The sequence below is a fragment of the Garra rufa genome, chromosome 22 (genome assembly GCF_049309525.1).
Source record: "Garra rufa chromosome 22, GarRuf1.0, whole genome shotgun sequence".
NCBI classification, from domain to species: Eukaryota; Metazoa; Chordata; class Actinopteri; order Cypriniformes; family Cyprinidae; genus Garra; species Garra rufa.
In genome coordinates, this window is record NC_133382.1 from 31,730,861 (window position 1) to 31,753,730 (window position 22,870).

The 22,870-nt window shown below is 35.1% G+C and overlaps 1 protein-coding gene across 2 annotated transcripts in view; it reads right to left on the reverse strand.

The window, feature by feature from the left end:
- Nucleotides 1-20,969, reverse strand: part of ndst2b (N-deacetylase/N-sulfotransferase (heparan glucosaminyl) 2b) — a 100,425-nt gene extending 79,456 nt beyond the window's left edge. Inside the window, exon 1 of one of the 2 annotated variants that reach the window (XM_073827789.1) lies at nucleotides 20,845-20,969. The gene's annotated coding sequence lies outside the window, so the exon portion shown is untranslated. The remainder of the gene's footprint in view (nucleotides 1-20,844) is intronic. The other variant, XM_073827788.1, reaches the window with a different exon arrangement.
- Nucleotides 20,970-22,870: the final 1,901 nt, after the last annotated feature.

A 22,870-nucleotide genomic window follows, 5' to 3' on the forward strand; every position in this document is an offset into this window, starting at 1 on the left:
ACTGAAAAAACTAGAAAGGAGAACAATTAAGGATTAAAATACTGCACTAATAAAGTGTCAAACTATTTCAAATGATGTGTTCTTTTCTGTATATGCTAAATGTGCATATCATTTGTGTCACATTCACAAATTAGAAAGTGATAAAAAAAACAAAAGTTAATGTAGGAGTTGTAAATTGTTTCATCTTCTGTCAGATGAATTTTAATTAGTTCGGCTTATCAAATGAACAAAAAAATGACAATAGATAGTGTTTGTATTCACAGTTGTTATTTAAAAAAATTAACATATATGCTAATTAGGATGCTTAAAGGCCTGATTTCAGTTGAAAAATGGTTGGAAACAACAATGCAACATTTCTAATTTTTATATATTATATATTATCACATATTGTTAGGGTTAAGCAGTAAAAATTTGATGAGCTACTATGAAAATATATTACAGCTGAAGTCAAACGTTTACATACCCTAACCCTAACCTAATCTTGCAGAATCTGCTAAATGTTAATTATTTTACCAAAATTAAGAGGGATCATACAAAATGCATGTTATTTGTTATTTAGTACTGATTTTAATAAGATATTTCACATAAAAGATGTTTACATATAGTCCACAAGAGAAACTTATAGTTAAGAATTAATAAAAACGACCCTGTTCAAAAGTTTACATACGCTTGATTCTTAACACTATGTTGTTACCTGAATGATAGTTGAATGATGAGTCCCTTGTTTGTCCTGAACAGTTAAACTGCCTGCTGTTCTTCAGAAAAATCCCTCAGGCCCCACAAATTGTTTGGTTTTTCAGCATTTTTGTGTATTTGAACCCTTTCCAACAATGACTGCATGATTTTGAGATCCATCTTTTCACACTGAGGACAACTGGGCGACTCATATGCAACTATTACAGAAGGTTCAAATGCTCACTGATGCTCCAGAACGGAAAAAAATATGCATTAAAAGCCAAGGGGGTGAAAACTTTTGAACAGAATGAAGATGTGTACATTTTTCATTTAGTACTGCCCTTCAGAAGCTACAGAAGATATTTACATGTTTCCCAGAAGACAAAATAAGTTACATTTACCCTGATCTTCAAATTCAAAAAGTCACGCCCCTGGCTCTTAATGCATGGTGTTTCCTTCTGAAGCATCAATGAGCATTTAAACCTTCTGTAATAGTTGCATATGAGTCCCTCAGTTGTCCTTAGTGTAAAAAGATGGATCTCAAAATCATACAGTTACTGTTGGAAAGGGTTCAAACACACAAAAATGCTGAAAAACCAAAGAATTGGGATATTTCAGATGTGAAGTATCTTATTCAGGTCAGTACTAAATTAAAAATAACAGGCATTTTGTATGATCCCTCTTATTTTGGTAAAATAATAACCATGTTGAAGATTCTGCGAGGTGTATGTAAACTTTTGACATCAACTGTATTTATAAACTGTGTTTTTTTCTGCCTTTTACATGCTTAACCACTACCATGAACACAATAAAAAACACAATACCCTGGCTAGAATCACTAAATTCACACACTGACGGCAAGTTACATCTTACTGACAGAGATAAATGGCCGTTTCTCAGAATAGTAGCTAACTGTATTAGTATCGATTCAATTCCTAAGCAACATGAGATGTGCAAACCTGGAATTTTGGCAGACCTGTGATTTGAAAAGCACTTATATCCAAGGCCAATGCACAGAAAATCATTACCTTGTGTTAAGAACATAAAACCCAGAGCTGTGAGCAATTGATGACAGTAATGTGGCCTAATAAGCTATTTTATGCCCTTTCCTATATCCAGACAGGTTTACATTTGAAGAAAGCCAACGTCTTCTCTAAGAGCAGGAAGTAGATTGCTATTTTCTTCATCTTGGCAACAACTAAAGGCTTTTCATCTTGATAAATGGCACAATATCAAGTAAAAACAGTACAAGACCTAAAGAACAGCTTCAGTTCTTTTGGCTAAACCACACATAAAAAAGACAAACCTAACACCTTAAAAAAAAAAAAAAAAACATTTGATTGGTATTGGAGGATTTAGCCATCGAGACCACTAAACGCCCAGACGTTTCAGACGATCTCCAGACAACAGACTGCTATAATTTAATAATTCACTGCAGGGTCTGGAGAAATTTCACATTCGATAAATTAAATACACATTGTGGTCCTGCCCACTGCGTTTTTTATAGTTCAACAGAAGAATCACACAGCCCTGTGTAGATAAATAACTGTGTAAAAGCCGCAAAAAAGGCATTTAACCGCAGACACAGCACTGCTAAAGAGAAGCCAACAATGGCTTCCAGTTTTCTCACGGTTCAGATAAGACCCCCTCCTCAGGCGTGTTGGCCTAAGAGGTTAATCTCTGGAGTCTCAGAGACAATAAGTCAATGCATGCTGCATGCATCAATGTGGCTAGTGTTCCCTTGTGAGCTTAGGCACCAGAAACGCAACCTAATGGGGTCAGGCAGCCTGCCGGAAATCCTATACGAGACACCTTTGCTGAACTACGGGGTAAAGCGTTTAGCATTCCGATTCATGAAGGAAAAAGAGTCGTGCTCTGAGCAAGAGGTCCGATCAAGAGAAGGCTGAATAGATTAATAGTGCCTGTGGCGTGTGTTAAATTTGTTAGCATGTGAAAAGACACATAGATTGTGGCACATGAAGGCACAAGTTGATGGTTAATCATGGCTTTGCTGATTCAATCTCAAACAATGGAATGAAGTTAATTAAGTCTAGGGAGGGTTCAGCAGACAGCGTTTAATGAGTTTCAAAACATCTCAATCTAAAAATAAGTGATGTGAGAATCAATTGTTTTTCCTTCGAGAACTGGGTTGAATGTAGAAAAGGGAGTATAATGCAACATCATGTTTGCAATAATGCCAGCATGCATTTTCTGGTCAACAGGAAACAGCATTTGCAAATTCTTTTACTAGCTAAATAAGTATTTGACACAGACTTGGTTTGAAAAGTGACCTCTATATGAATTTTTTTTTGAACAGTATGACTTTTTGTTTTTAAAAGTCTCTTTTGCTCCCCAAGCCTGCATTTATTTGATCCAAAGTACAGCAAAAACAGTACAATTTTTAAATATTTTTATTTACCTTTAATTTTTTTTAACTTTTTTTATTCCGTTGATTTTAAAGCATCATTACTCCAGTCACATTATCCTTCACAAATCATTCTAATATTCTGATTTGCTGCTCAAAAAACATTTATTATGTTGAAAATGGCTGAGTAGAATTTATTTTAGGTTTCTTTGATGAATAGAGTTTAGAAGAACAGCATTTATCTGAAATAGTATCTTTTGTAACATTATAAAATGTCTTTATCAACACTTCTGATCAATTTAAAGCATCCTTGCTAAATAAAAGTATAATTTCTGAATAGTATACTGAATAGTATAGTGTTTAATGTTACAAAAGCTTTTTATTTCAGATAAATGGATCTTTCTATTTATCAAAGAATCCGAAAAAAGGACAAAAACTGTTTTAAAATGATTTGATAATAATAATAACAATAAATGTTTCTTGAACAGCAAATAAGTATATTAGAATGATTTATGAAGGATCATGTGACACTGAAGACTGGAGTTATGATGCTAAAAATTCAACTTTGAAATCACAGGAATAAATTACATTTTAAAATATATTCAAATAGAAAACAGTGATTTTAAATTGTAAAAATATTCCAAAGTCTTACCGTTTTTGCTGTATTTTGGATCAAATAAATGCAGGCTTGGTGAGCAGAAGAGACTTTGAAAAACATCACAAAATGTACTGTTCAAAAACTTTTGACTAATAGTGTTTATTTATGTATTTAGATTTCAAATATTTAATACATTATTTTATCTATATTCACTACGGTTCTATTCTTTGTTAAGTTCCTATTTCAAAACATAATTAATACTTTTTTTTTATGTACCCCAGTTTGATGTACCCCAAGATTGGAGTAATGGCTTCTGCAATCACAGCAATAAATTACATTTAGAAATATAGAAAGAAATCTAATTGCAAGAATATTTCACAACATTACAGTATTTATTGTTTTTTTAATAAAACATAAAAAAAAACATTTGAACAAATTAAACTTTTGAAGAGTAGTGTGTGTATATATACACACACTGTATATAATACAATAATAAATTAACCAGTAACATTTTAATAGCTTTGCAAAGTATGTAATTACTTTAATATAGCAACACACATGCAAGTGTATATATTATGCAGTATGTTACATAACAGAGGGCCCTGTTCCGTCCTTCTGCGGTCCTTGGCCTAAAGAACTCCAGATGCTTCCTTATTATCAACTTCAAATATGCACCAAAAAAAAACTATAAAAGAAAGTACAGAGAACATGGAAAGTTATCCAATGTGTCTTGAAGAAATTCATTAAACCAGCTGACAACAGATGTCGGGCCTGAGCTCATGTCCTGTCGCCCATTTCTCAAAGCACAGCAGAACACCTTTAATCAGTTTCTTTGTGGGGCCCTATGGAAATATGCCACAGAAAAAGCGGCTGTTGGACGACCTCCCATAACCCAGGCCTGAGGTTGAATCTGGCAAGCTTTCCATCCTGTCACTGACAGCAACTACTGCTCGCGGAAGAGTTATTACTACTGTGGGGCGCGGGAGGACACGGCTAAAGACGACAAACCGGAGCAGATGCGGCAAAGTCAGAGCGGAGCTCCGCGGGACCTAGACATCATCTTTAATGTTTAGGAGTGCGCGATCAAGACGTCTCCTTCGAAAGTACAACTCATCTCTCAGAGGATGTTCATAACTCATACATAATTTATCTAGTGAACTCTATGTTCTCACAGCGCTAAAAGTGTTGAATGACAAGGTGTAGCCGCTGTTATGACACGTGCGCAGCGTGGCTGCGAGACTCCAAGCCAAAAACCACAGGTGAAGATTTTCATAATATGATGCTGAGTTTGAAGCACTCTCTCTATCTCTCTCACTCTTTATGAGATTATGGGTTAGTTGCAGTTGATTGCGCCCCAGGAGACAGACAGAGCATTAGGGATATTCGGAGAGATGCTCAGCTCCGTCTAAGTACAGGCAGAGGGATTTAGTGGCCCTGTGGGACGCCCCGCAGCTGCAAACCTCCACATTTAACCATTATGCGACCGGAGAATTTAAAACAAGCAATCGTTCCAACTGTTACTCGACGGGCACAACCTTTAACCTAACTGTTGACCACAATGCATTTATCCTCCTCCAACCTTTTTATTAAAATCTAAAGCACCTGCTTCAAATTCAAAGCATATAATTTCCCACAATCCAGCAGCGACAAAGCCCTCGGCTAATGCCGCTACTCAAAAGGCAGCACGAGAGAGGGAATCTCATTGTGGATTCTGAAAGACTAAAGAAAAGTAGAGTATCCTATTACACAGCCAAATGCTGCTGAATGAGAAAATGGAGTGAGTCTTTTTTGTGTGTTGCTTTCTGTCTTTTTTTTTCACCAGATAACTAGAACAAAGGATTTTTTTAGTTCAAATGTTGTGTGAGGTGATTCAAGACGAGAGGATGTGTTATAAGATCGTCCTCCTGGTGTCTTGTGACCAACCAAATTGGTTTTCGCCATTTCAGAATGAGCACTGTAACCAAGGTCGGTGTGTACGGTTAACAATCCATCAAATTACATGTATTAAAAAAAGTTAGCCGTGCTGTTAAAGATGCAAATATATGCAAATATATGCACCTCATACACTCCATCTTTATAATTAATGGCTAGTGCGGCTTCACAACAAGTCGAAGCGGTTTTGTGCAGCACAATAATCAGTGTTTGCTCTCTGTGCAGAGGTCAGTCCCATAGGCACATGTTCAAGATGAAAGCAAAACAAAATATCATCTGGTTGCATGAAAGAGACTCATTAGAGTACCGTGAAAATGACAATTCTGTGCTTTATTAAGCTTAAGACCTTAATACCAATGGAATATTTCTAAAAATTAAAATTGCATCATAATTTACTCGCCCCATGTCGTTTCAAACCTGTATGACTTCTGTGGATCACAAAAGAAGGTATTTTGAAGAACTTGGACTTCTTTTGTGCATAGAATACAATGAAAGTCATTGACACACTTCTTTAAAATTTATTATTTTGCTTTCCACAGAGGAAAGAAGACAAACTGGTTGGTGAACTATCTCTTTATATAGGGCTGTCACGATTGCTTGATTCAGTTCCAGTACTTGAATTTTAAAGGAAAAGTTCACTTCCAGAACAAAAATTTACACTTACCCCACTGTCATCCAAAACGTTTGTGCCTTTCTTTCTTCAGTTGTAAAGAAATTATATTTTTTGAGGAAAACATTTCAGGATTTCTCTCTATATAGTGAACTTATATGGTGCCAGCGAGTTTGAACTTCCAAAATGCAGTTTCAATGGTGCTTTAAAAGGCTCTTATCTAGCGAAACTATAAAAAATGTACAGTTTCTATATTTGTTTTTAACCTCAAATGCTCGTCTTGTTTAGCTCTGCGTGTACTCCAGTTCAAGACAGTTAAGATAGGTCGAAAAACTCCCATCTCATTTTCTTCTCCAACTTCAAAATTGCCCTATATCGCTGCAGAAGTACCAATCAAGTGTTTACAAAGTGAATGTGCAAAGAAGGTCAAACGGCCTTAAAAAAAAAAAAGGTAAAACAGTGATGTAGGATGATTTTGAAGTTGGAGAAGAAAATGAGATGGGAATTTTTCGACCTACGCAAAGCTAGACAAGATGAGCATTTGAGGTTAAAAAGTGTATAAATTGTATTTGTTTTAGCAAATAACATAAATAAATGTGTGTAGGTTATGTAAGTACGTCTCAGAGCGTCTCAGTTCATAGTAAATGCTGCTCCACACAAACAATTATCATTTTACATGTGTGTCTCAAACTCCATCTTTGCATATTGTTGTGAGTTTGGGTTTATTATAACGTTTATCTGGGAACGTGCATTCACCATTTCATCAGATTTGTAAGGTAAATCATTTATAAACCTATGCAAACACAGGAGAATACATCAGTATTTTTCTTAATATGCTAACTGTTCATCACGATTTCAAAATGAAAGCTCAACCCTCACTATGAGTTTTGATGTCCACACATTCAAGAAATACAGTGGCTGTAGCATTTCTGTAGTAAGGAAATGGCAGAATATTAAAGATTAAGTGGACATTTGAATTAAATGTTGTTTAGTCATTATTAAACAAGGATTAGATTGCGCAGTAAAAAGTAAAAACAATCGTCAGGTCTTTGGCACCCTAACATTGAAATGTATGTATGAAATGAATTATTATTGCCTCGTTGCTATTAAGTATGTATTTTAAGTAATTTTCAAGGGTATTGTTCGCTTAGGTCTATTTTAATTGCCACAAAAAAATTATTATAATTTATTATAATTATCCGGTTACTCAATTAATCAGAATAATCAACCGATTACTCTAAAGTACTACTACTAAAATAATCGCTAGTGACAGCCCTAATATGAACTGTGAAGACATGCAGTGCAGCTGGTACAGGGAAACAGGATTTGCTACCATGGGAGAACTGACTGATCCTAATATGTTTTCAGAGCTCCAGAACTAAAATCCTTAGCGTGTCATTTCCAGAGCATGCTTAGAAAGATCCATTTCTGGTTACATCAGATAAATTGAACATGGTGCTCTCATAACACACTCAAAAAATATAAAGAATTCCTGAAAAGTTCTCTGTCTGTTCATAGATGTAGAAACAACATCAAAGATCAAGCTCTCTTGTTGCAGACATACAGAGCTAATTATAATTCTTGTGCTGGCTAACGGAAAATAAATGAACTACGTGACCGGCGCTGACCATGAGGGAGGATGCATCTATCTTCGTTTATAAAAGCGATTTGGATTAACTGTGGAAAAACGGAAATCAGCAACAAACGCTTCATGCTTTGCAATATGTACTGCATTCATGTTTTCAGATTTCTCTGAGTGTGATAAACGATAGCCAAAAAATATGAAAGGGCCATAATGAGGGATTTCCATTTATGGCATGAAGATGACCGTCTTTGAAGTGCCTTCAGCCCAAAGCACATAACAAGGAAGTGATGCAAGACTGAAAGCAATCCAGCATGAAGAAAACCTCCAGTCATTTCAATCCCAGTCATTTCAAGGGAATGAAGATACACACAGACTCGGCAAGCAAATAAACTAATGGTTTTGTAGATGGTGGAGCAGCGCATAGTGATGAATGCAGAAAGGCCTTGCGGTTAATGAAAGCCAGATCTAAATGGGTCTTTCTAATGGCCACTTAAAACAAAGGATGACGCACCCATTGTTAATGAAAGAACAAATATAGAGAGCATGTGAATAAGTCTGCGTTGAGGGTGTTCACACTGACAGTGATTGCACCCACAAAGCAATTGAAGTCATTCAGTTGAATGAGATTTGGCGGGTTTGACCACAAGTCGTACAACAAAGATAAGCAGCATTCATATGTATGCAAATGAGCAGTGACGTGGTGCGGTGACTACCAATAGGAGTGCAGATAGTGTTTCACTTCCCGATAAAGTTACAGTCAATCATGACTGCCTACTAGCAACCAATAATACAAAGTCTTGCGTCATACAGCTTGTCAGTGTAACGGCTGTACATTGTCATTGTTCAGACTAACAAACAGGTTAAAAAAAGACACTGATTTGAGCTGCTCTATTTTCTTGTACCAAAATGTTGAGTCAAATGCTGCTGTTGACTTGGGTAAGGTGCTTTCTAGTTTTAGTGTAAATTTACTTCTTCGAATTGAATGGAATTATTGAATGCAATAACCTTAATTATGAAACTGATTGCCAAATTAAAGTATACCGTCCATTTAATTTAAATAATCCAATTTAGCTTCGATATAGTTAGAGATCTTGTGTTCAACACCAAATTGATGTTTTGCCAAATTGGTGGGTAATTTGTATAAATCGTCTGATTTTGTTTGCACAACTTAGTATGATTCGTTATGCCCCGCTGGTGGTTAGGTTTAAGCAAGTGTGCCACATATGACCATTAGATATGGTGGCTGGCTGCAGTATAGGTTACCAACCTGTAAGACCTTTGTTCATCTTCGGAACACAAATTATGATATTTTTGGTGAAATTCAAGAGCTTTCTGACCCTGTATAGACAGCAACGCAACTGACAAGTTCAAGGCCCAGAAAAGGTAGTAAGGACAATATTAAAATAGTCCATGTGACATCAACCTTAATTTTATGAACCTATGAGAATACTTTTTGTGCTCAAAGAAAACAAAACTAACTTTATTTGACAGCTTCTTCAAAGACTGACACTAAAGAGAAGAAGTTGTTTAATAAAGTCATCATTTTTGTTTTTTATTGCACACCAAAAGTATTCTCTTTAGAGCTGCTCGATTACAAAATTACGGAATCCAAGTATGACTACGATTACATGTTCTGGAAACAATAGAATTCGATTCTAAGAATTGATTCCTCACTGTTGTTTTCAATTCTTGTTTTTTTTAGATCGGAGGAGCCTGATTTCACCATGACTGCAGGATAAGTCATAGAAAGTAGCCTTCTCTTAATATGAAGCTTTATTTGTAACAATTACAATACATTTCTGTAGCTCTGATTGATTTTAAATGGTAATTTTGTCTGTATTGCCTATGAAATTAATCATAGCCCACAGCCCAGAAGTGGATGCATTTATTGCATGAATGGAAGACTTCAAGTGTCTAAAACACATGTGCACAGTTCAGCTGAATAATGTTTACTTTAACCGTATGCTCTGCACAAAATTTATAAACTGTACACTGAAACAAAATAACCAGAACATTAACAACAACACTGATATAAGAGCTTGTGGTTGGTTTATCTTTCAGTCAGATGCTCTCTCGGCCACTGATCTGTGCTCTCTGCGTTTTCTTTTAGAATTATCACTGGCTGATAGAAGGGTTAAAAAATAGCATTTTATTTAAGATTGAAATAAGATAAAGACCCTGTCATGCAGCGCTCAAAACTGTAGACAACATAAGCCAGTTCCACCATAAAATAACCTCATTTTTTGAATCATTTTTTGAACTGGTTCATTAAAACAATCTATCCGAAAGAACCTTTTTGTGGAAACGAATCAGACTTCTAATCACTATTACCGAGCAAAGGGCAAATTAATGGGTGCTTCTCAAACAGAAGGCTGCATCCTCAAACTTTGATGAGCTCAGTACCGACTTGTTTTCAATTCGTTTATTTTCATGAATCAATGTTCAGCGATGTTTGATGATGTGGCAGCCGAGATATGCAGCCTTCGTAGGATGCAGCCTTCCGTTTGATAGGCACCCATGTAAGATTTGTTAAACTGAAAACGGCTCTGAATGAGGAGTCGATTCCCCTTGATCGGATCGATTACCAACACCTCAGAATTGAGGAATCGATTCCAAAAAAGAATTCTCGTAGCTTCATAATGTCACGGTTAAACCACTGGACTATTTTTGTCCTTACTACCTTTCAGGGCCTTAAACGTGTCAGTTCCATTGCTGTCTATACAGGATCAAAAAGATGTCAGATTTCATCAAAATATCTTAATTTGTGTTCTGAAGATGAACGAAGGTCTTATACGTTTGAAACGACAAGCTCAATTCTTAAAAAAAAATTGTTAATTTTCATACAAATCACAATGTGTAAAATTTGTGGCATAGCTTCAACTTGTAGCATAGCTGACTAACTGGTAGCTTGCCTAGTCTTTTAAACCATGAGAAGCTTGCAGCATGTTTCAAATTAGCTTCAAATGAGTGTTTAAGTGTGTACTAGCCATAAACAGAAACAATTTTCACCTCTGTGTGTTCTGAGAGCACTGGAAGCTGAATGTTGACGGGTAACCTGGGGTGACAGATCAATCCACTTAGAGGAAAAGTGAATTCTGTTCTACAGTAGATCTATTCGCTGATTATTTCACTGGGCCAATAAGGAGATGATCATTCTGATTTCAACTGTGAGTCAAAAAACATTTTGAGTAAATAACATACGGCCTCCATTAGCAATCACATCACAGTCTGATCTCTGATTATGAGGCGTTGCTGGGGTTTACCTGGTAGTGACAGAAACGGAGGTCTAACATTCTGTGTGCTGACCTTATTATGACAATACGAGCAGACGGCCATGTGAGCTTTGGCAGCTGGTCAAGCAAGCCAGAATGGGTAATCGATTGAATAAAAAGCGAGAAAGACCGATTTCTTGGCCAACAAAACCACTGAACTGAATGAAAATGGATTTATCTGAGTTAACAGATTTTGGGGAGAAAAATACATTCCCTGCTGTGCTCGGTGTAGCCTGTATCTGACAAGGTGGAGGTTTCTAGGGCACAAAATATCTCATTTTGTGGGAACGTAAACATCTTTATTCTATAAAATCCCTTCAGAGAAGCAGAAGTGGTCTTGGCTTTTTAGGGTACCACTAGTTGACTAGTTCATTAGTGAGGTTGACTAGTCTAGATTTTTCTTTCTTGCTCTGACATATTGCCATTGTGTCTTGATGCAAAATAGATGCACACTAGTTTTATCTAATAAAAGTTGACTACTTTAATGCTCAGAGTATCACATTTTTAGCTTAGCAACATCCTAATGTCAAATGGTGTATTGACACCATGTAATTACTAAATGAAAGCCAAGTATTTCTAAATAAACTGTATATATGGCAACACTATTAATGGGAAAATTATTATATATGTGATCCTGGACTACAAAACCAGTCATTAGGATCAATTTCTTATATTGAGATTTATACATTATCTGAAACCTGAATAAATAAGCTTTGCATTAGTGTTGGGCGATATGCTCAATTTTCATATCGCCCTATCGTCAGCCTGAGGGATCGCCGATACACGATACTATCGTGCTAATTTAATTAATTATCTATGTACTAAATTCCTTATTCGTTTTGTAAAGGTAGACTTTCTTTTGGCATATGATTAAGTTGTGCGTGTACAGAGCGCTATCTGCCGGAGTTGTTCAAGTTACTTTCGGTTTCATTCTCTGCTATCGTCAGTGAGTGAGTTGTAAATGTGCTAGCCAGAATGTAAATGAATGAATCTTTCTTTACCCGTCATATTGCGATAATGTTACCGCTGTATGTCTGACCGTTATCATCAGGTGATGTTGTAGTTCAGTTCATATTGGATGCGGAGAAGTGATGCGCGTGTAATTCATGTTTAGCGCCATCTGATCGCATCGTAATTCTAATTAACGCCTATAGATGTTACTGAGATGACTGTTTATGTTTACTATATAAAGACTGATTATGATACATCGTAATTAATTCAGCCTGAACCAGGTTTTACTACCTCTGTTATCCTAATGACTGCAATGCTAATATAATATAACACTCCCTTTAGAATCTACCAACCTACTGTTTGATGAAAATCTCCCATTTTCACTGCAGGAGGTGCGTTAAGGCGCTGTGGCCTCTCTGTGCGTGTTTATACCGCGGCAAGTTTCTGAAGCATCCTAGAACAGACTCTGTGCTGCATTGCTAAAGTTAAGTTCTTTGTTGACGGATAATAATAATTATCGTCTAACTATCGTCAAAGGCATCATCAACAGGCGATATCTCTGACTATCGTCGATACACGATACTATCGTCTATCGGCACAACCCTACTTTGCATTGATGTATGGATTGTTAGGATAGGACAATATTTAGCCTATATACAACTATTCGAAAATCTGGAATCTGAGGGTACAAAAAATATAAATACTGAGAGAAGAAGAAAGAAGTTCTGAGCAATGCATATTACTAATCAAAAATTGAGGAAATTTGAAAAATATCTTCATGGAACATGATATTTGCTTAATATCTTAATGATTTTTGTCATAAATTTTTTTTGACAATTTTGACCCATTCAATGTATTTTTGGCTATTGCTATAATTATACCTGTGCAACTTAAGACTAGTTTTGTGGTCCAGGATCACATATAAGTACATATCTCATTCTGCAAATGCCTTAATAATACATTTATTAAATAGTTAATTCACTGGGACATTAGATTTCAACCATGTACTAGCAAAATTAAACTGCATTTTTTTTTGGAGATTATTATTTCAACATTATTAACAACAGTTAATTACAGACATTATTAAACAGCCATAAAATAAAATAACCGCTTAACTAGATTGTAATGCATTTTAATGATAAAGTTTACAAGTTGTAATCTTGTAATTGCAGTAATTCCTGTATGATGTGACATGAGCACACCTTATTTTTCAGGTGCTTTGGGTGAAAAATAGATATTTGAAGAAATCCCTAGCCTATATGAAAGCAACATGAAGAAACATAAGTCTAAGAGCCACAGGAATGAGTACAGACGGAAAAATGAGAATGCAACAAACCCAAAAAATATATATATTTCCCAGTAAATAATGCCTGCTTTCAAGCAGACTCTTTTATGTCAGAGAGAATAGTTGGAACGGGTTGATGAAATGAAAGGACAAAAGCAAATACAAGAGCGAGAGCGAGCGGGAGAGAGTTGGAGGAAAAAGCACAGCACATTTTCCATTTTCCTCTGCAAGTAAAAAAGCACATGAATTATGGATGCGAGCAAGCCAACAGTGCGAGAATTTGATCCCTGACCAGACAGCTCTTGGCTCCCCGTGGAGCCGCCCGTCACCCTCCCCCTCCACCGGCTTTTTCAACGCTGCTACCATCCTAACTTCCTTCTCGGAGAGAGCCTCGGCGACTCTCGGCTTGCGAGACTTAGAGACTACTGCCTGGGGACAGGACGCGCTCGTCTAGGAGACTTGAAGACGCTACCTCTGCCTTCCTTCACACATTCTATTGTTAGCATCTTGATCCTAGTTTAAACGGAGCTGACATTTTCACCTGTTGGTTTAAATGTGAATGTTCCCACATACAGTAGATGCACATGATGGCTCCATCATGAGGGGTTTGCAGCTCTGATAAGAAAACAAAAGGATTATTTACAAGCAGAAGTACCCTCAGCCATTTATAGATTACTAAAATCATGGTTCAAGTTCATACAATAAAGGAAGAACATCATCATATGCATTACCAAGAGAAGCCTCCACAGAGTCAGATGGAGGTCAATGAAATGTCATATCCTACCAAAAACAATACAGATTGATGTGATTTTTCCCATTGTTTGTCATTTTACTAAACACATTATGCTAAAAACTCAAAATATCAGGGTATTTATTCATATTTTTAAGAGTTATGCTAGTCCTAAGATACAGACAAAGGCTCTGTTCCAAACCTAGTGAGCTGCCTTCTAATGTAGCATCCTCACTTAAATGTATAAGATGCTCCCTTCAAGTGCATATGAGAAGCTCGCACCTCCGAGTCACACATTTGTTATTAAGACAGGTCACAGATTCAAGTCGAAAACATAACATGGAAGCAGTCTCATTAAACCAAAGGAATTATATTTTGAACAGAAAAATAATGACACCTTAATTCAAAATGACAATTCTTCATACAGATGTCACTGTATTACAACTAAAAGTTACATAAAGCAAACCTTTAATTAACTTTACACCATTCCTGACTTGTTTTCTGATAAATGATCTCTATATGTGACCCTGGACCACAAAACCAGGGTATATTTGTAGCAATAGCCAAAAATACATTGTATGGGTCAAAATTATTGATTTTCCTTTTATGCCAAAAATCATTACCAAATTAAGTAAAGATCATGTTCCATGAAGATTTTTTGTAAAATTCCTACTGTAAATATATCAAAATGTAATTTTTGATTAGTAATATGCATTGTTAAGAACTTAATTTGGACAACTTTAAAGGTGATTTTCTCAGTATTTAGATTTTTTTGCACCCTCAGATTCCAGATTTTCAAATAGATGTATCTCGGCCAAATATTGTCTTATCCTAACAAACCACATATCAATATAAAGCTTATTTATTGAGATTTCATATGATGTATACATCTCAGTTTTGTAAAAATTTAACCTTATGACTGGTTTTGTGGTCCAGGGTCACATGTATGGATTACAAATCTTGTATTTTACTATTTTATTAATTATGGCTGGTTTTTGACACAAATTTCATGATTCGATTCTGATTCACAAGCTTGAGATTCGATTTCCAATTTTATTCAGATCAATATTGATTATTTTGGATATATATCAGTTACAGTACATGCCAAAGGATCTCAAGGAAAAAAAAATCTCTCAACTAATGTTGTAAAATAAATTTGAAAGGAAGGTCACAATTTACTGATTTGTATACAAACGCTTAAACTACACTCAAGGAAGTTAAATAATAATAAAGTTACAATTACATGATCATATTTCTAGTCCAATTCGTTTTTTGAAATACAAACATTTAAATGGTGACTGTCATAAAACATGATGGATTTTTTCAAACATAAACACTGAAGAACAGTACAAATTACAATGAATATGTTATGTGGTACATATAATTAGCAAAATGTCCACTCTAGAGTTCATTTTCCTAGCTAACTAACCAATTTATGGTCATATGTTTTTCTGAGGTAAATTATGCGATATGTTATATTGACCTTTTTCTGCGGTTAAAATGCTGATTTAGCAATTACGAGACAGGACACGGATTTTGGTAAGTTGTACTCACTTTTAGCATAACTTGGATGTTTAATCATGTTTATTTTGTGCTGAAACTGGTATTAAAGCGGATGAGACAGTTCACATGTCAGTTCACATGCGCTTCGCGGTTCTGTTGATCTAAAGAGAATTAGAAATCTGAGACATAGTTTCATATCAAAAGTAACAAAGTACAAAGCTTATTGTGATTTACTGGATGTGAGGTGTGCTAAAATGTTGCTTTCATTAACTGAAAACAAGCTAGACTAATCGATTCTTGGAATTTATAAATCCCAACTCAACAACTCAGGTATCATTGTAGAATTCATCTACTTTCTCACTTGTAAACAAGACTTTTCTTGATCATTCATGTGCTCAGAACCCATATTTATAATTATGATGTTTCCAACTCCACTTGATGGGCACAATAGCCACTAAACACCCCGGAGTTAGACATTAGCATGTTAAAATACTCAATTTTTAAGATTTTAAGTCTATTTTGTATCAAAAAAATGACATATGTGACCCTGGAACACAAAACCAGTCTTAAAGGATTAGTTCACTTCCAGAACAAAAATTTACAGATAATGTACTCACGCCTTGTCATCCAAGATGTTCATATCTTTTTTTCTTCTGTCGTGAAGAAATTGTGTTTTTTGAGGAAAACATTTCAGGATTTTTCTCCATATAGTGGACTTCTATGGTGCCCCCGAGTTTGAACTTCTAAAATGCAGTTTAAATGCAGCTTCAAAGGGCTCTAAATGATCCCAATCGTGAAAGAAGTGTCTTGTCTAGCAAAATGAGCAGTTATTTTCTACAAAATGTACAATTTATACACTGTTTAACCTCAAACGCTCATCTTGTCTAGCTCTACATGAACTCTGTGTATTCCAGTTCATGACAGTTAGGGTATGTCAAAAAAATCTCATTTTCTCCTTCAACTTCAAAATCGCCCTACATCACTGTAGAAGTCATGATCCAATGTTTACAAATTGAGCATGCAGAAAAAATAAGATTGGAGTTTTTTGACACACCCTAACTGTCTTGAACCAGAATAACCATGCAGTTCATGCAGAGCTAGACAAGACAAGCATTTGAGGTTAAAAAATATATCAATTGTACATTCATTTTGCTAGATAAGACACTTATTTCTCGGCTAGAATCATTTAGAGCCCTTTGAAGCTGCACTGAAAATGCATTTTGGAAGTTCAAACTCGGGGGCACCATAGAAGACCACTATATAGAGAGAAATCCTGAACAGTTCTCTTAAAAAAACAATTTCTTTATGACTGAATAAAGAAAGACATGAACATCTTGGATGACAATGGGGTGAGTACATCATCTGTACATTTTTGTTCTGGAAGTGAACTTAAGAAGCACAGGTATATTTGTAGCAATAGCCAAAAATACATTGTATAGGTCAAAATGATCAATGTTCCATGAATGTATTTTGTAAATTTCCTACTGTAAATATTACAAAGCTTAATTTTTGATTAGTAATATGCATTGCTAAGAACTTAACTTGAACAACTTTAAAGGTGATTTTCTTAATATTATGAGTTTTTTGCACTCTCAGATTCCAGATTTTCAAATAGTTGTATCTCGGTCAAAAGGTGTCCTATCTTAGCACACCATACATCAATGAAAAGCATATTTATTCAGCTTTTAACTGACAGTTTTTTCTTCCAGGGTCACATGTATGTCTATATGTATGATCAACATTTGTCTTTGGATTTGTGCACTAAGCATGTGCATTGTGGGATAGCCTTATCAGTGCATATCTATGCTAATTTAGCGAATTCAGCTGCCTTTTAAGCCTTTAGGAACAGTCCATAATCCAACAAAACAACATACAGTTAATAAATTCAAAATGAAATCAGTACTCTAAGAATCCAGTGACTCATAGAGCAACTCAGTCTTTGGGAACGTTTTATAGATATTGGTTAGGACTGCAACCAGGCATTGGAGCATTCCACACCACAAACACAACACCACCACACCAACCCCCTTATAAAGCAAACTCTCAAACAGTAATGAAAAAGCATTGCATAGACTCTAAACTACAGAACAACCAAATGACAATAGAACACTAAAAACTATTAGCAGACAATGGGTGCTACACTACTGCATTTGAATTAGTTAAACAAGACATGCACAAACAAACAAACAAACCACGTTTGGTTAGTTCCATTAAATACGGCAATTATTCATGCTCCAAAAAAGAAAAAAAACAATGGCCAATTTTTAAGGTTCCAGGATGAAAACAGATCTGACATACTGTGTTATCAGCCACTAATACACCATGGGCTTGGTTTGCACTAAGGATTAGCTTTCACATACAATAATAAAGCAGGTTTTGCTCCATTTACTTACAAAGAAAAGAACAGCTTTGTTGACTCACCTACTCAGACTGTAGAAAAATCCATACAATTCACATGATGTCAAATGGACACAAGACGCTGATGACCAGCACTCAGTATTATGTGCATGAAAGTGCATTACAAATCAGGTATTTAACTCATTTATAAAAGCGTGTGTGCATGTGTGACTGTGTATCCAGGGTTTGACAGATTGAAGGAGGTGGTTGTTGTGAGCAGATAAGGTAGGTCTATTTACACAGTAAGCACGTAAACAGGTTTGGCTCCACTTTTATCAAGCACTGATTAAGCTCTTCACGAAGCAAATTACAGCTTGGAGAATGAAGCCTACGAGCAACAATGTTTAATTATATCTGACTCATCAAGGACATCAATGAGGCACTCAATGACTAGTATTCATCTTCAGCTCTCTGACCAGCACTCATTGGCTTCCTCAGTCGAATAAGAGGCATTAATAGGTTCATTTCAAAGGAGGCAGAAGCTCTTTTATTATTCTCTTCTTCTACTTCAATAGCTGCCGAATGTAATTACTGAGTCGAAGCTAAAACGTCTAAAAAACGACTTTCGTAATTTCATTTCAAATGTGCCATCGCTCCACCAGCAACAGTAGTCATTTCTTTTAAAACTTCAATGCAGTCTTTTGTGTCTATCCACTTTGCCCACATTTTATTTTAACGCAGAACCACAAACATCTTATCAATAGCACATTAAACGGCTTAATTTTTATTTGACTCATAATTTATAGCATAAAATCACAAATGGATGTGCTTGGATGCACAGGCAGTGAGACTATCTTGCCGTGAGGCTTCAGGGGAAGAAAACAGATGCTTTCCTAATCATTACAGTCCAGCTATTCCCTCAAAACATAGTAACAAGCATCTCAAAAGCAAACAGGCCCTTGTGCTTTGGAACATGTCGTTTAACTGATATTCTTATGTCAGAATGACAGCACACCTGCACACATTCTCTCTAAAACATGTGTATAACACAAAATAAACACATCAAGAGAAAACTTCCCACACACACTTTGGCAGAATATCACAGACTGCACGCTGACAATACCCCAAATGCCCACAGCAAGCAATTACACAAGTCGTGTTTTAGCACAAAGATATACTGTATCAACAGGTTTGTTTGTCCTTTGAATTACACTACCAGTCAAAAGTTTTTGAACTGCAAGATTCAAAAAAGTCTCTTCTGCTCAACAAGCCTGCATTTATTTGATCCAAAATACAGCGAAAGGAGAATATTATGAAATATTTTTACAATTTAAAATAACTGCTTTCTATTTAAACATATAGTTTAAAATGTCATTTATTCCTGTGATCAAACCTAAATTTTCAGCATCATTACTCCAGTCTTCAGTGTCACACTATAATTTAGAAATCATTCTAATATGCTGATTTGTTGTTCAAAAAAACATTTTTTATTATTATCAATTTTTAAAACAGTTGAGTATATTTTTTCAGGATTCTTTGACGAATATAAAGATCCAAAAATCAGCATTTATTTGAAATAAAAAGCTTTTGTAACATTATCCAATATACCATTCAAAAGCTAGGAGTCAGTATTTTTTTATAGAAATTATAAAAATTAATACTTTTATATAGCAAGGACGCTTTAAATTTATCAAAAGATTTATAATGTTACAAAAGATCTATTTTAGATAAATGCTGTTCTTCTGAACTTTCTATTCATCAAAAAAAAAACTTAAAAAAATACTAAGTTGTTTTTAACATATGAATAATAATAATAAATGAATAAACAAATAAATAAATGTCAGCAAATCAGAATATTAGAATGATTTCTGAAGGATCATGTAACTGGAGTAATAATGCTATATTATTAAAAAATATATATTTAAAAATGTAACTGTTTTTCCTGTACTTTGGATCAAATAAATGCAGTCTTGCTGAGCAGAAGAGTCTTATTTAATCTTACTGTTCAAAAACTTTTGACCGGTAGTGTACATGGAAATAACTGCGATAAAAGCTCCTTTGTAATAGAGATAGACTGATAATTGGTTTGAATTATATTTTGTAACCGATATTCACATTTATGAATGGAAACGGTTATCAGTTCTTTATATGGGGCTACCAATAAATGTCACCATATGATCAGTTTCTGCACCAACAATAGCATTTACAGGCAAAAATAACTTATCTAATGAACTATTTTTAGATAAATACAGCCATTTATTTATTTTAACAGCCATTCTCAAGTAAGAAATTTGTAGCTTAATAATTAATAAATAATAAAAATATTTAGATCAAAAAACAAAAGTAATTATTAGGTCATTAGAGTATTATTACATTCATAATGAATGTATCCATGTTTTATATTCCAATTAACATTATTGTTTCAAATTAAAAACCAGTAATGTAGGCTATATAATTTAATTTATCGGACACTTAGAATAATCGTTATCGGTCAAAAAAAAAAAGCAATATCTCTCAATCTCTGCTACAAATAAATAACCCCATTCCACCCATAAACGTACTACAGTCTCTTAATTTCCTTTACCAAGTTTTAAAAGGCTAACACAAACTAATAATAAGCGACAAACCATTTCGAGAGGCATTTAAACATTTTGACAGGTCCCTCCCCTACCTATTGTACTGTCTGTAGAGAATTTGATGGTCTCAGGGAAACTGTAAACATTACAACTTTGCAAACAATAGCACTGATTTGTCTCCAATCTACAAACAATCTCCGAGTACATACCAGGTTCTTCGAACATGTCACGCAACACTCCAGTCCTCATGCATTGCTTCAGGCTGAAGGCGAGATGTTCCTGCATCTGTCGGACTGCCACATTGCAACAGAAGTCAACGCCAAACCAGTGTGTGTGTATGTGTTCTGTGTGTGTGTGTTTCCAGAGAAAGCAAACAGCCGTCCGCTTCGCGCATGCAACACAGCACTCTTCACGCATCCCCTTACCGTTTGAAATGGCCACTTTCAGAGCGGTCGCGAAAATCCGAATCATTTGAACGCCACGGAAAGAACTTTGATGTTTCGTGAGCGCATCCTGCGCCGCTTGCGCTGCTCCGCCATCTTCAGCCCGCGCCGAATGAGCGAGAGCAGCTGACGGGCGCGCGGGGAGGGTTCTTTACAAAACAGCCTGAAGTTCTGAGCTCCTCCATCCATGCACTACACCCCTGTCATGTTATGCTACCCACTAGTTGTTTTTACAGAATGATAAGGTGTGTAGATGAATAATGTGTAGTAGGCGACGAATTAAAAACAAATTTTTAATCAATTATAAAATAATAAAAGAAAATGATATTATTGTTATTATTGAAAACATATCGATATGTATTTATATAAAGATAATATATAACGATATTAATTAATATAACAATGTATATCAGGGCGTTTCCTCCCAGGAGGCAATGGGGGCAGTGTCTCCTCAAAATATTGGATGAGAAAATAAAGTAGTACAAAAATAAAACAAAGCCAGTATTACAATATATAAAATTAAAATGTGTATAAATCATTCGTTTTTCTATAAAAAAACGGCACAGCGGCAGGTAGAGTTACAGCAGGAATCAGCATCTCTCTTACTCCCCCTGAGCCCACTGAGGTTTAACAGACCCTCTAATCACGATATGATTGGATATGAGTGGTTATGGTCAGCTGTGATTGGTTCATACGATAAATCCCGCCTCTTGTGTTCTGTAGGTTTGCGAATAAACACTATAATTGCATTAATGGGAAGACTAATTTAAAAAGTAAGTAAACAACTCACACACTTAGATAAAACCACTTTGTTACATCAAAGTAAGACTTGAAATGGACTGAAAACATGATCTGTGGAAGTTGTTTGTATGTAATCGGCTTGGTGAAATTTACAGTAAATTTCTGTGACCAATATTTGCTATAAGGTTTAATGACTGATGATCTGAAAAATTCAAAATTAGTTATGAGTTAAAAACACTAAAAACATGTTATATATTATAGGCCAATTGTATACTTATATAAAAAAGATTTTTGTTCAATCAGATTCTGTCTATAATGAGCAATACCACAAACCAATCACCAAGGAGGAAATCATGGTTCATAGCTGTGATAACCAATATGTGCAAAATAAATACATTATTAACTAATTATTTTTAGTAAGTAAGTTACTTTTCTTAAAATCTATTGAAAAAAATGACCACTATAGTTGTCATCAGCTATTTCTTGTTAGAGTAATTTAAATAAAACATTACTATTATTAGATATATTTTTTTACTTCAAGTTCTTATGTGCAACAAATAAAAAATGGCTATATAACCCTTACAAAATGTACCATGGTAGTTTTCAGCCAAAATAGTATCTACAGTACATTTTGGTGAGGTAAATTTGGATTACCAGGCAAAAGTGAAAACTAATTGACTCCTATTGCTTTATGCCGAAGATTATTTCATTTATTTAATCAATATATTTGTTTTGTGCCATAAACATGTGACCCTGGACCACGAAACCAGTAAGGGTCAATAAGTCATAAATAAGCTTTCCATTGATGTATGGTTTGTTAAGGTCATGTATTGGCCGAGATACAAATGTTTGAAAATCTGAAACCTGAGGTTGCAAAAAAATCGAAATATTCAGAAAATCACCTTTAAATGTGTTCAAATGAACTTCTTAGCAATGCATATTACTAACGAAATGTTAAGTTTTGATACATTTATTGTAGGAAATTTACAAAATATCTCCTTGGAACATGATCTTTAATTAATATCCTAATGATTTTTTGGCATAAAATAAAAAAAGATCATTTTGACCCATACAATGTATCTTATTGGTTATTGCTACAAATATACCCATGCTACTTATGACCAGTTTGTTGTCCAAGGTCACATATTGTTTTATTTTTGCAGCACAAAACAGTTCAGTGATAGAATGTCTTATTTTAATCCAATTTAAAATTGTATTTCTATTAAACATAAGTAATGAAACCACGTGAAGCAACAGAATGCCACAA